This window comes from Rhipicephalus sanguineus, chromosome 7 (genome assembly GCF_013339695.2).
Source record: "Rhipicephalus sanguineus isolate Rsan-2018 chromosome 7, BIME_Rsan_1.4, whole genome shotgun sequence".
Taxonomy (NCBI): Eukaryota; Metazoa; Arthropoda; class Arachnida; order Ixodida; family Ixodidae; genus Rhipicephalus; species Rhipicephalus sanguineus.
In genome coordinates this window covers 119,367,454-119,382,637 of record NC_051182.1, presented here as the reverse complement: position 1 = coordinate 119,382,637, position 15,184 = coordinate 119,367,454, and positions in this window count along the sequence as shown.

Sequence of the window (15,184 nt, the reverse complement as noted above, 5' to 3'; positions counted from 1 at the left end):
GCCTGTATTTTTTGTTTCTCTGCTCCCCTTAATGCATTAAAAATTCGGTCACTGACTTCTGGAGTTCACCGCCAGATCCACTGAATACGCGATAGTTAACTTTTCAGCAAGAGAACGCGACGTGACGAGCGCACTCTACGTCTTTTCTGTATTAGGATTTCACGTTCCCGTTCAACGTGGTGGTAGCGTGCACTGCACGTGATCGTTCACAAGTTAAGCCCGTGACGGCACATGCCTTCTGCCTTCGTTGTAAACAACTCTGATATTCTCAGGCACAGAAAGGTAAATGAGTAAGATCATTTGCTATATACATGTGGAGGTCGCTGGTAAATACGGATGTAGAGAACTATTGCATGATGCTTTTAGCCAGATAATGCGTGCGTAGATAGGTCAACTCGAAGAGGCAAACAAAGCATAGAAATTTTCGATCATAAGTATAGAGTACTTTAGCGAACACTTCACGAAAAGTTTAATGACCTTGTAAATATGTGTATTGTATTGTAGAAAACGGTGATTACTTAAACTGGGGATCTTAACCTTAAACTGCGGCTGTTTGCTGTTTCGTTGTATTTTGGTTTTATCCACATGTTTTGTTTCAACAACGTTAGTGCCTATTTATGCTCCATTCCTTGTATGATTTGCACCAAATTTTCGTATTTACTTTATATAAACTGTATTCTATAAACGAAATGGAATAAATTAAGGGTTTGTTTCTTTGTTAGACAAAACCTATAGTTAAACCAATACTGAAGACAAGGGTGGTATAGGGAACATTATAGCATTCAGCTGTATTATAATAATTGTATAACACTGATTCATTAATTAATTGATCGATTGATTATTACGTTCATTGAATAGTCGTTTTCCTCGCTGTAAATCTTTGTTCTACTGATATGCTTTTTATCGCACTTTCAAGTGAGATCACGTTGAGTTCTTTTCTTTCATACGTAACGTGAGATAATGCAAAAGGGGTCTTTTACTAATACGAGACATACTGCGTGCCACTTTAGTTACCGTTTCCCTATGTCACACCCAACCGCATAAACGTGTCATGTTAAAAGAAAAATAATGAATTCCCGACCACATGAATTCTCGTTTTTGGATAATTCCCATAGCCACAATCGAAGAAGCTTTTATGCATTTCTTGCTGACTCATGAGTGGAAGAGCATTTAGAGCTACTAAGAGAGTGTGTTGCCCTTATTCAACGGAATTTCAGTTGTTTTGAATCGTTTCTGTGTCAAACATATATTCTGTCTTCTTTTCTTCGCACTCAGCAACGTGTAAACATTCGCTACCCGGTTTTATTCGAAAGTCTCTCATTTGAAGAGCTCCTAAAATTTTTCTGCACAATTTATTCTTAAACAGCAAGCGCTAGCTGCCTGTAACCGAAAACCCTACAAGTCTGCTTTTTTCTTCCCTGTGCAAAGCAAGTTCTCATCAAAACTTAATGAGCTGTTCGTTCAAAATAGCGCTCACGGCTTCTTCAACGTTATCGAGGGGCACTATAAATGTTGATCATCATCAACATCATCATCATCCTGTCTACGCCCACTGCAGGGCAAAGGCCTCTCCAATGTTCCGCTAATCAACCCGGTCCTGTGCTTTGTGCTGCCACGTTATACCTACAAACTTCTTAATGTCATTTACCCACCTAATTTTCTGTCTCCCCCTCACGCGTTGATCATAATGCCGTACAACATAAGTGCCTTTCCCGTGCCGTTCGTTTATCTTGCACTTAATTTGGCCTCGCGGAACTAATCTGACGATTTCGTGCTTTTTTTTATGTGTGTGTCTTTGCGTGCGTCTTCCACCCACTCGCTCTCGCCATTTTCTTTTATTTCTTGCCTTTCTGTCTTCCATCTCCCATAATTCCAATCCCAAGTGCAGGGCAGCAAGCTGTATCATCTTCCCGATAACCTCCTTGCCTCTCTTCCACGTCTCTTCAAGACGACTTGCGAAGTGTGCAAGAATGGTGTAACCTTTGGCTGATGGAACCAAACCCTAACCAATGCAAGGCTATCTCTTTCCACCGCCGTAGAAATCCACTTATTTTCTCTGACCAAATCGCTGGCGCAAACTTTGAACTAGTTCCTTTCTACAAATATATCAGAGTACTTGCTTGTGCCGACCGGGGACCGGATTTTATCAAACAAAACGGCCGGTCCCCTGTAAAAAACGTCAGGATAACTGTTATGTTTTTGTTTGCATGTGTGCGCCTTTTTTTTTCGTCCATGTTTTCCGTGCGCTTTCAATTCTCTTCAGACAGTCAGCATAAATGTTACGTTTTTCACTGTCACATTTTATTCATGTATACGTATGTGCGCAACATTTGCCAGAAGAGTTAGAATGCAACCCTGGGGAAAATGCCCGGAATTCCTGGCATTCGAGAACGCATTCCTAGTTCAGCGCGACACAGCAGTGTTGCCATAGCAACCAAACTAAGCTCCCGTTGGGCTTATAAAAACAATGAAACTGTTCGCTTACTGCACACGCATCCGGGGTGACATTGTTAGCTTGGCTTACCTTAACGTTGAAAACAAAAGGAAGCTATATCGCAATAACAAACAGAAAAAAACAAGGAAAGAAAGAACAGGACAGTTTGGAAGAACAAGAGCGCTAACGATAGGATTCTTTCGACAGAATATGCTTAAGAGGCGGCGCACGTGTCGCTCTGCACAAGCCAGTATTTATTAAAAAATAACCAAGCGTATTCCCGCCGCAGTGTGCTTCGTGCCACTGCATTACAGCAGAGGCCGAATTCCTGGGTAACCTATGTGCAGGCTGTTTGAAGAAACGGGTCCGAAAAATCTTCAAAAATAAGAGAAATTGAATATTTGATCGCTGCCTTCATAATTGCATTTTCTTTCGTGGAAGACATCTTAAGATGACTAGAGAAACCAATTACGGCAGCAATTAAGAAATTAACTTCATTACTTTTTTAATAACTGTAGACAGGCGGTCGGGTCAAATGGGAGAATTTTAAGTCCTTCATGCGAAGAGCTCATTGCTGCTTTGAGATTTCGAAATAGCGGCTTCTAGAAATTAGTGTATAGATAGATAGATAGATAGATAGATAGATAGATAGATAGATAGATAGATAGATAGATAGATAGATAGATAGATAGATAGATAGATAGATAGATAGATAGATAGATAGATAGATAGATAGACAGACAGACAGACAGACAGACAGACAGACAGACAGACAGACAGACAGACAGACAGACAGACAGACAGACAGACAGACAGACAGATAGATAGACAGACAGACAGACAGACAGACAGACAGATAGATAGATAGATAGATAGATAGATAGATAGATAGATAGATAGAAGACAGACAGACAGACAGACAGACAGACAGACAGACAGAACAGACAGACAGACAGACAGACAGACAGACAGACAGACAGACAGACAGACAGACAGACAGATAGATAGATAGATAGATAGATAGATAGATAGATAGATAGATAGATAGATAGATAGATAGATAGATAGATAGATAGATAGATAGATAGATAGATAGATAGATAGATAGATAGATAGATAGATAGATAGATAGATAGATAGATAGATAGATAGATAGATAGATAGATAGATAGATAGATAGATAGATAGATAGATAGATAGATAGATAGATAGATAGCGGGAAGCACGCATGCTCCTCACGTCACACTCAGGGAATAAACAGGGTGCCAACAGGGATGAAATAGTAATTTAATCTGCAGCTCAACGGCATTCCTCGTTCGCCAAGATCAGAATTTACGAATAAATTTTTGCACGTGCCAACGAAAGGCGCATCCCAAATGCAATTTAGAGGCCTGCGTCGCCTGAAAGGTCTCGGCCTCCAGGCGCTGTGCTGCGCCGTCCCATGTGGGGCGAAACTGTGTAGATCGTTGCAGGGTGCCTATACATTTTCAGTTTATTGTTTGTTGATTTACGTTACTGACACGATTGTCTCTGTCGGCGCGTGCGGCAAATTGTTTCGCGCGCGTTGAGCCCGTGCAAATAACGAGAGGGTGTGCGCGTTCGCTTTTGAAAGGTGCAAGAAATTCTTCTTACTCGTTAGAACACCTCCCCCCACCCCCCGCTACTCTCTTAGGCGGTTTTATACCCAGTATTCAGACAAATTCTTGGGGCTTGATTGAGGCGAACGCCTCAGATGCCTCACCGAACGCGAAAAGTAACCGCCGGCGTCGGCGTCAGCACGAGTGATGCGAAAAATTATTATATTGTGATGACGTCACCCTGTGGCGTCATAGTGACGTCACAGCTGCAAACGATGTAAACAAGTACATAAGAAAAGTTGGTCGAACTTCACGTGATACTTAAGCGAATATGCGCGTGTAGTCGGCGTACCAAAAGTCACGGGACCCGAACGTAACGTAACGTCATCAATGACGATGCCGTAGACGTCATCATGACGTCACAGGTTGCCAGTAGTCGTGATGTTGCAACGACGTCAAAGTGACGTCACCGTGACGTCATATAACGCGACATTACGTGATGACGTCATCACAGTATATCGTTGCTTGTTCAAAAGGTGGGCCGATCCCGATTCCCGAAGACACTGCAAAACAACGCGAGATACAGAAAGATTCGAATGCCTATAACTTTGGATGCAGTGCATAACAACGTCGTGTGCAAAAAGCTTTCGGAGCGGGGAATCAGTGCAATCGAGGGAGAAGAAAAAGAGGATGGCTTTCGCCTTGGAGTCGTCTTAGCGACGCGCGTAAGGGAATGCCTGACTGTTCGTTTGTTGATTGAGCTGACTGACTCGATTTTCTCTGTCGGCGCGTGCGGGAGATTGTCTCTCGCGCGCTCACTGAGCCTTTGCAAATGACAGCGGAGCGTTCACGTTTGAAGGGTATAAAGGATTCTTGTTTCTCGGAAGCGAGAAAAAAAGAATACTTTATTTCTTTTTGCCTGTCTGTGCTCAATATCTCGCGTGTGTGGCTTCCTTGATGACGGTGATGATTAGGAGGAGCAGGAGGGTATATCTTTTTGTCATTTACTGTATGAGTCACTTGTCGAACACTTCGGGGACAAATCACACTTTTTTTTCTCTTTTTGCGTTGATTATTAACTCACACGTGTTTGTCATTCCACTTTTCTCTAAAACTTTCTTTAAAAGTTCAGTTATCTTTTGTATTTTGCATTCACAAACAAGTATGTGCTATATGCTGCCTCTACATCTACTTTGCAATAACGCTTTCTTTTTTTTTGTTTACAAACCGATTTTTTCTCGCTACGCACTGCCTATTAATTGTCGAGTCATTTCATAATTTAACATCCCTTGCTCTCTCTTAATGACGCTTACGGATGTATTTTTTGCGTAAATTTAAGTAGTCGGTGGCAGAAAGGAAAACTGAGCATGCTTTGTATTTCGGCCATTCTGAACTGAACTCGTAACGAGAAAAGAGAAATGCCTGAGTGATATAGGGGCCAACATATCTCGCCTAAACGACCTGAAAGCGAAACTTTTTTTACGAGAAGAATACATCGCTAGAAAAGAAAAATGGCGGTGCCTGCAGCGCTGACAGCCGATACCCGTAAAATGAATTAAAATCATTTACGCGGACTCCGCACGGCAAGTGCGTGCATATTTTATAGTAGTACGTACGTAAGACACAAGTGCAACGGCGATCAATGTTCTTTGCGATAGAAAGTTGTTTTTGTTTTCCTTTTCTTCCCTGGTTGTTCTTGCACATACACTCTTAAACAGTTCCCTCGTAAACTACTGGCTATGCCCAGGGAGATCAGAACTTTTGGTCTGGTTTAATGAATATAACAAGCATTTTGCCCCGAACCTGGTAAAATGAATATAAAAAACGGAAAGCTGACGACGCAGGGCCAAGTGCAGTGTAAGACTCTAGTGTTCTGAATATTTTAATGCCATACGCCATTCGAACCAAGTAAGAATTCATGGCGGCAGAATGTTCCCAGTTAATGCTGTTGTCAGCGCTTTAAACCTAACGTAGTGAATCACCAACTAGCGCACTCGGCCACCCTTGCTAAGTTTAATACTCCCGGTTACACCAAAACCAGTACCGCGGCAATCCTATGTAGTTAAGAGCACCACGTTATAATACCACGCTTTTAACCAGGCCGCTGCGGTGAATAATCAGGCGACTCCACTCCTGGTATGAATAACGCATTAAACGGGACGTCGCATTAAACGACCGCAGGCGTTCTCTAATAATAATGTATGAGGTTTTACGTGCTTATATACCAAGATATGATTACGAGGCACGCCGTGGTGCGAGACCCCTCATTAATTTTGAACACCTGACCTTCTTTACCGTGCACCTAAATCCAAGTACACGGTGTTCTTAAATTCCTCCTCCCCTTTCCCTCCATCGACATGCAGCCGCCGGGAGCACTGATCCAACCAGCGCCTTCGAGCCTAGCAGCGCGGCACCCTACCTACCAAGTTACCACGGCGGCCGACTGCAGGCGTTCTCGAAACATGGGTTATCGTATGATTTTGTGAACGGCTTGGTCTTGCGTAAGTCTTATCCTACAACTGAAAACCCTTTACATCGCGAATAATTTCTGCGCTAACGAAAGCGTTCTCCTGTTACTGACTGCATTTATCAGTGTTGTTTTGATATCAGCAAAGTAAATAACCTCGAGATATGTATGAAATACAGAAGTTTTCTTTTTTCTAAGAGAAAGTGGGGAAAAGTTGGTGAAGTATAGGAGATAGCTTCACGGCAGGAATCGCAGTGAGTGTTTTTTTTTTGTCTTTTCTGGTGGCAACGCTTCTACGAAGAAAAGGACAGAAAAAAAAACACACGCGACAACGCTCACTCCGAACTAATGTTACTACAATGCACACGCATACTTAAAACGTCGCCTGCGCCCCTGTGCTCTCAGATGTATGACGTCATTTACCGTGCACTTATCAACACTGAGATCAAGTGTGCTTTATTGAAATAGTAAAAAGAAATGAAAATTCATTCACATCCAGAACCGTTAAATGCACGCTCATAGAACGCGTTCGCTTTGTTTTCTGGATGTTGTAGACCTCAAAAGTTCTTTCCTGATTTGATCTGATTACCGTGCGCGGGAAAAATCACAATCAATCAATCAATCAATCAATCAATCAATCAATCAATCAATCAATCAATCAATCAATCAATCAATCAATCGAATTTCATTGTTTCCCAAAATACCTTATAAGTCGAGATATAAAGAATTAGGTACGACAATAAGAAGTCTATTGGCACTTCTTGTGCATAGCGTGAAAATTGCATCGGCAACAACAGAAGCTCTGTGTAGCTCAGTGAATGCAAATACAAAATAAAGTCAAAACAGTATATGATGAGCCACAGACAGAAATAAGCGAAAATGTAAATAAGCGACGATGTATAAGCGGTAATAATAATATATTGAGTCTATGAAAAAAACTCACTGTATCTTTGAAAAAGTTTGGGGCGTACCCATGTTTCGAACGCTGCCGCGTAACATGCGAGCACGGCAACCCTTTCTATAGCGTTTTCTTGCACTTAAGACAAATGAGATATCTAAAACACCGTCCCGTTTGAACAACGCCAAAGCACCTGCAAAATGTCTTCGTCTTTTGCGCAACACCATCCCTATGTTCAGTCACTAACAGATGGTTTTACATTGTCCGGCATTCTAGTATGCGCGAAGGGGTTTACGGAGTACCGGGTTACCGGACGATACTATCGACACCTTCTGACGCTTCGTGCAACCACGATTACAGATTAAGCTTATTTGTGGTCGCCTTGTTCGGTTAAGCACGGGGCGCCGCCGGAAGCCCTTGAGGAAAAAAAGTTTAAAGCTGCAGCTCATTTGGTATTAGGCCGCCGCTAAAAATTTACACCAGCAGTGAAGCAGAACGCACTAGGTTTCTGCAATAACGATTCTATGCTTGCCTGACTCATCTCGGCCCCGGCAGATGGCACCACCTATCCGGCCCCTCACGTTTACGGCTACGCGAAGAACTTTGCGGACAAACTAACATTTTCTAATACCTTACCCGGATCTCGATTGTTGGGACGTCGCCCCACACTTAAATGCGCCGAGAAAGTCGCTGACACGCTGACTTCGCATTTTTGATTTTGAAGGCCGCCGCGGAATACGAGCTCACACTTTCAACCTGGAGTTATAAGGTCTTCCCGCCCAATAGACAGGAGGAAATGCTGCCTTTAAGATTAAACGCGCAGTGATATTTTGCAGCTGCGGTTTCGACAGCTGCGTATTTGAATTTTTAATAGGTCACAGCTGTGCGCGTTGACGCAAACACTCCTCCGTGCGTCTCTTCTTGAATGACACGCTGTTTTGTTCGCAGGGAGCCTTTGCAGATGTTCTAAACGTTGTGGCAGATTAGCATTCGATCGTAGATTATAACACCAACTAAAACAAAATGTTTTGTTTCAAGAGTACAAACGCGCGTTGTACTCTTGGCACCAAAAGGTTAACGCCCTCTATGCCAGAGAAAACTGAATTTTCCAGCCATTTGCGACTGTATTTGGTTGATCTGCGCAGTTACACGTTAGCGCATCTTAGAACAGCCTGGAAATGTAAGTTCAAGGATGCCAGCCGAATCAGCTGGGATATACAGCCTCTATTTGCGCCTCGTGGTCCTTGAACATTTGAAACTGAGTTTGCAGTACACTCTAAGCACGGTAACGTTTACTAAAGGTGCACATTTTCACAAATTTGTGTACTTATAAAATAGAAGTTATCTAGTAACCTTTAGTACCCGTTCACAGTATCGAGCATTCTCACGTAAAAATAGAGGTTACGTTGTACAGTACACGGTATAGTGTTTACACAAAACGGCTTGCAGGAGATTTTATACGGCCACATCAAGTAAAAATAGAGGTTACGTTGTACAGTACACGGTATAGTGTTTACACAAAACGGCTTGCAGGAGATTTTATACGGCCACATCACGTAAAAATAGAGGTTACGTTGTACAGTACACGGTATAGTGTTTACACAAAACGGCTTGCAGGAGATTTTATACGGCCACCGCTCTGCGCCTCTTCTTTCCTTCGCTCTTCTTTCTTCGACGCATTCCAGGAGGTTACGCTGATCACACGGATCAGCCAGTTGTGCCACAGCAACGGAAGCACAACCCTCCACTCTTTCGCACTTCGTGCTGCGCATGCCTCGTGTTTTTTCCGCGCTTCCTTGTGCGGTTTTAATACACCGTCCATATACGTACGCTAAGAAATGCGAACCTTTGCGGAAGGTGTCACATGGAAGGTGCTTCTCGGAACAACGCGATGGCGCATTGTAATAAATCAAGTGCATGACTGCTTATAGAACGTGACAATTGCGGTGACTGAGGCCAAACGCGTCGCCTTCGCTCATTAGAAGAGGCAGCTAACAAAACATTCGCATATTCGAGGCGACTTGGAGTTAGCATGCACTACAGTAATGATCAGCCGCGATTATTATTAAAATGTGGTCGACCCGTCAACATCAGTGAAGACCAGAGATTTTATAACAGTATCATGGTATACGTGTCAGGCCATCCTCTCTTGGTCCAACTTCTATGCAGTTTAAGCATAGGCTGGCGTGATTATAACGCTTCAATTATTTTTCTGCTGCTCGTGCACTTTCATTGACTGTGTGATTCGTGCTTATCAAACTGTGTCTTATCCGATAATAAATACCAGCCGTCTATTTGTTATAGGGCTATTTGCCATTTTGTTCACCTTCAAATATGGGATCAGCATTGGAAACGTGGATACTGACAAAATGGGAAGTTGACAAAGCAGGGAAGCTGCTGAAGGCGGTAAAGAAGTGCGCGGAGAATTAACACTCCTCCTCACGGCGTAGAGTATATTCAAAATTGACATACAGACCACTCGCCATACGCCACGTTAAGTCAGTTTTACGTACTTCTCGCAAAACACAAAGAAATGTCTGAAATCATCGCGTAATAAGTAGCTGGCTGGTACGTTTGTGCATATTTATACGAATGCTGAATGATATTATCAGAAAAACACGCAGTAAATGCAAATGTATGCATACGGAAAACATACAATAATACCAAGAGCGCATATCAAGAGCCGGAACGCGGTTTTCTCGAGAGATGCAAATTGTAATGCTTAAGCATCTACCTAATTGGATCAAGAGAGGATACTTGTCTGATACACATGGCACAACTCATGATTAAGAATATCTGTCAATCACCTGCTCTTCTTAATTATCGTTTTAGTGGCAGACCGCATTTGAACGACGCGATGCTTGTGGGCGAAGGTGTGACGTTATGATGCATGCAAGCTCTAAGCCAACTCCAAAGGAAATTGTTTTGTGTTTTTTCTTGCGATTAGGGAAGCGTACATCTCTTGCCACGGACACCGCAACTGTCGTGATCTATGCAGACATGTACCAGAATTATTCCAAAGCTCCAGCGTGTGTATTCAGGACAGCGCAGGCCATATGACACCGCCGTGAAAGTTCTCATTACTCTGTGTACATATTTGTACGCTGCATAATAAAGCCGCAGAAAGAAGTACAACAGGTTAGGCGTGCACAGAAAGAAGCCCTAAAGGAAGAGCCACGCTTCTCTTGCTAGACGACACTTGGCTGGGCCGATCATGCGTGTAGCGAGTGGTCCGAAATGTGTCGCAGAAAGAAGATCGAAAGAAAAAAGAGGCACATACCCTTTGTTAGGCGACATCTGGGTGGGTGGGCCACGGGTAGAGCTGTTATACTGAGTGGAGCCCCCTGCAAATAATACGTGATCAGCGTCGTGTTTCTCCTTAAGTACACTAGTGTGTGCGGCATACCATAAATGCTGGTACTGCAGGACAACTGAAACCCAGAGGGCAGCCAAAAAGAGGGTGATTGTCAGTCCTTTACTTTTGTTGCTCGGGTTGTGCGTGCTCACAAGAAATTTTCTGAAGAAAAAAAAACATGCACCATTCGAAAAGAATTCATATTTCATTGCTTTATACCTCCAAAGCAGAATACATCAAAGTTTATTAATTTATAGCCTCAGGGACTTGTCTCGCTGATAGAAGACCGCAGGTAGTCAAAGCGTTTCTTCTTGTTTTCGCCTGTGTTTGGTACAAATTTACAGGAGCAGGTGGTCAGGATCTGCAGTCAAACCCTCTCTTGCTGCACGCACCATCATGTTTCATCAGTCAATATGTCAGTTGCTGATTCCGCAATCTCCTCGCTCGACAGTCGATCCTAAATGGAGAGGACCGTTATTTTGCACTATTCCAACGGTTACTGCCACTTTGCACACAACTGCCGATAGCACGTAATGTGAGACACATACTCCACCCCCCCCCCCCCAAAAAAAAAGGGTGTTACTTGACCAATACATAAGCGTTCCTCAGATCTACTATCCTGTGCAATACGTTTATCGGAAAACAAAAATCTTATTTGAAAACGCACGTTAATCCCAAATGCAATTTACTTCTGTTTAGCACAAGAGTCAGCAATACAATAATGTAAGTAACAGTTTAGTAGCAGAAACACGACAGCATGTGATTAGAAACAGAAACAGCGCAATTTACATTTTTCAGTGACCATACTTGGCATTTCACGTGGAGCTTGAATATGCTCGTACCTAATTGTTTTCCAACAATAGACCATATTCATACTATCAATCAGGTGATAGAGAAATGCGCGGAATACAACCAACCCCTATACATAGCTTTCATAGATTACGAGAAGGCATTTGATTCGGTGGAGACATCAGCAGTCATGCAAGCACTGCGGAATCAGGGCATCGACGAAGCCTATATAAACATAATGGAAGACATCTACAGCGCATCCACAGCCACTATAGTCCTTCATAAAAAAAAAAAAAAAAAAAAAAAGCGACAGAATCCCAATAAAGAAGGGCGTACGACAGGGAGACACGATCTCTCCAATGCTATTCACCGCGTGTTTACAGGAGGTTTTCAGGGCCCTAGATTGGGAAGAATTAGGGATAAGAGTTAATGGAGAGTATCTCAGTAACCTGCGATTCGCTGATGACATTGCATTGATGAGTAACGCGGGAGACGAATTACAGCTCATGATTACTGAACTGGATACGGAAAGTAGAAGAGTAGGTCTGAAAATTAATATGCATAAAACTAAAGTAATGTGGAACAATCTTGGCAGAGAACAGCGCTTTGCGATAGGTGGCGAGACGCTGGAAGTTGTAAAGGAGTACGTCTACTTAGGACAGCTAGTAACCGCGGAGCCGAACCATGAGAGTGAAATAACTAGAAGAATTAGGATGGGATGGGGCTCATTCGGCAAGCATTATCAAATCATGAATAGTAATCTACCACTATCCCTCAAGAGGAAGGTATATAACAGCTGCATCTTACCGGTACTTACCTACGGAGCAGAAACCTGGAGACTTACAAAGAGGGTTCAACTTAAATTGAGGACGACGCAGCGAGCGATGGAAAGGAAAATGATAGGTGTAACCTTAAGAGACAGGAAGAGAGCAGAGTGGGTCAGGGAACAAACGGGGGTTAAGGATATCATAGTTGAAATTAAGAAGAAGAAATGGATATGGGCCGGCCACGTAGCACGTCGGCAGGATAACCGGTGGTCATTAAGGGTAACTGACTGGATTCCAAGGGATGGCAAACGCGTGAGGGGAAGACAAAAAATTAGGTGGGTAGATGAGATTAAGAAGTTTGCAGGTATAACGTGGCAGCAGAAAGCACAGGACCGGGTTGATTGGCGGAACATGGGAGAGGCCTTTGCCCTGCAGTGGGCGTAGACAGGCTGATGATGATGATGATGATGAATTGTTTTCCTCAAGGGGCATATTCCACTTGACAGTTCATAACCTCGGCTGCACCGAACGTAAGGCATATCGGCGTCTGGAAGTTTCCAAGCTGCCTGATAGGAGATCATCCCAGCATGCCTTGGGCGGGATGTATGCTGTAAACATTTCCAACGCAACACATTTATTATGGCGGGAAAAAAATCATTTGTGTTGTCTACGTACCTTTAAACATTCCGGCTTTGACAGTTAAATCACATGTATACTGATTCATTTTTTCTAACCACAATGACACGTTGCTTGCACCATAGAACAGAACGAGAACACAAAAAAAAGTTATCTCAGTGCCAGAGAACAAATTTTTATCGCCAAGGAACTAAGAACATCGAAAGACATACCAACCACACTGACCATGTCCCCCTTTGAACTCCTACGTCGCACGATTGCTGGCATTCGTGCTATCTGAAAAATCGTTAAGCCACAGCGTATCGCTTATCGCGTAACATATTCTCAGCTGCCCCGTTTTGATAGCGAAGCAGTTAGACGTAATCGAGCGACGCAGAGCAAATACTGCCGGTAACAATTGCGTAAAAGCATGACAATTTATTTTTCTGACTCGACCCAACTCTTACAGCAGCGTATGAGCATGAATTATCTGAATTTTGAATACCGTACATTGTGATCTGTATGAGTGCAACTATGGAATGAAGGTGACTTCAGCATATATTTGTGGTACACTGTAAACAAAAATTAGCCGAGATGGGAGCTTTTCCAGCATATGAGCTCCTAAAACCCCCATGCCCCAATCATTTACTCCGTGCTAGCGGAGTGAAGTCGGCACATGTCGTCGTAAAACGCCCCTTGCTTAATGAGGGAGTTTATGAACGACATGACCTTGTTAAACTCCCCACGGAGTTTTAGATCACGTGGTTAGAAACTCCCTATGGGAGGTTTAAAAAGTATTTTTTGTCGTGACGTGCGTGTCACGTGGTTAGAAACTCCCTATGGGAGTTTTAAAAACCATTTTTGGTCGTGACGTGCGTGTGTGTGTGAATGTGCGTGTGTGTACGGGCATCTGTTTAGCACGCCGGTGTGAAGCTCCAGTGATTTGTGTGGGTCGCCGTGTGAGCATTGTCCACAGACAATGAAATTATCAGTGCAGCCAGGATTTGCAACGGCCGGCCGAGACAAGTTCAACTCGCGCCAGCGTCCGACCGCGAACACATCGAGCTGGCTGTCGCGTGTTTATTCTCCCGTCAAGCGGCAATGCCCATGCACACGAGTGCAAGCCTCCGACACGCCACGGATACCTCGCTTCAACGTGCCGAGTTACGAAGAAGTGCGAAAAATAATTTCATCGGTAACAAAAGTAAGCTGTTGCGATCGTCAGCGGGTTGTTTCTGGAGTTTCACCGGCTAAAACTTCGAAGCAGAAAGAAGTAGGCTTCGCTACGTCGTCGGCATCAAGCCGTCCGGCGGCCGGTGTGAGAGCTGCGCCGACGACGCGTGCGCTCGCCCCGACCACCGGCAACGCTTGCTTCTCTGAGTGTCACCGAACCGATGTTTCACCGGCTGCAACTTCTAAGCGGTAAGAAGGCTTCGCTACGTCGTCGGTACCAAGCCGGCGGCGTAGCGAACTCGCACCGCCACGCCGGTCGCCGTGGTGAGTTCTACGAGCTCGCACCGGCCACCGGTGAAGCAGAGAATATGTTTCACAGAAAATAAAAGCTGCTGGAATGAATAAGTCTAAATTGTCTATTTGCGCCATGCAACCACCGCTGTCAAACGTCTAGCGAGAAGGCGAGCGCCGATACGAGACAGATTGAACCAACATGCGACCGCCGATGCACTGCGAGCAACAGGAACCGCGACTACGAGCCATCTCGTTCGTTGCAAGTGCATCGCTCCGTAGCTTAACGCGGATAGCGGACTCGGATAGCGGCAGTGTGTGTGTAAAATAACGGCGACGAAAACTGTACAGCAGCAAGCATTTTGTGATCGCGAGCTGTCGTTCATCGTATAGTCGTGCCGTACTCCTGGGAAAGGCCTAGCGACGCCGTCGGCCACAACGCGGTATACCGGCGGGGCGACGCGATTCTTCGCCGGTGTTGCTCGTGAATGTGTGCCGCTGAAGCGTTCGTGCACGGCCGCTCGTGGTTCGTGTACGATTATGTGCATTTTACAGACTTACGCACAGTACTGCTAAGGCGGATACACCTCATGCGACAGAGTGGCAGCTGTTAATCGAAATTCGCTAATTAAAAAGGCGTTGAATGTGAGGCTGGTTTATAGTAAAAGATAGGTGTGTCTCAGTGGTATCTATAAGCCCACCGCAAATTTACACGTACGCCATGAATGTTTGTTGCTCAATTACACGGAAAAGTAGTGTCCCGTCTGAGCTACATTGGAGGTCAGGATGTGGTGCCTATATATACTCGGTGACCAAAG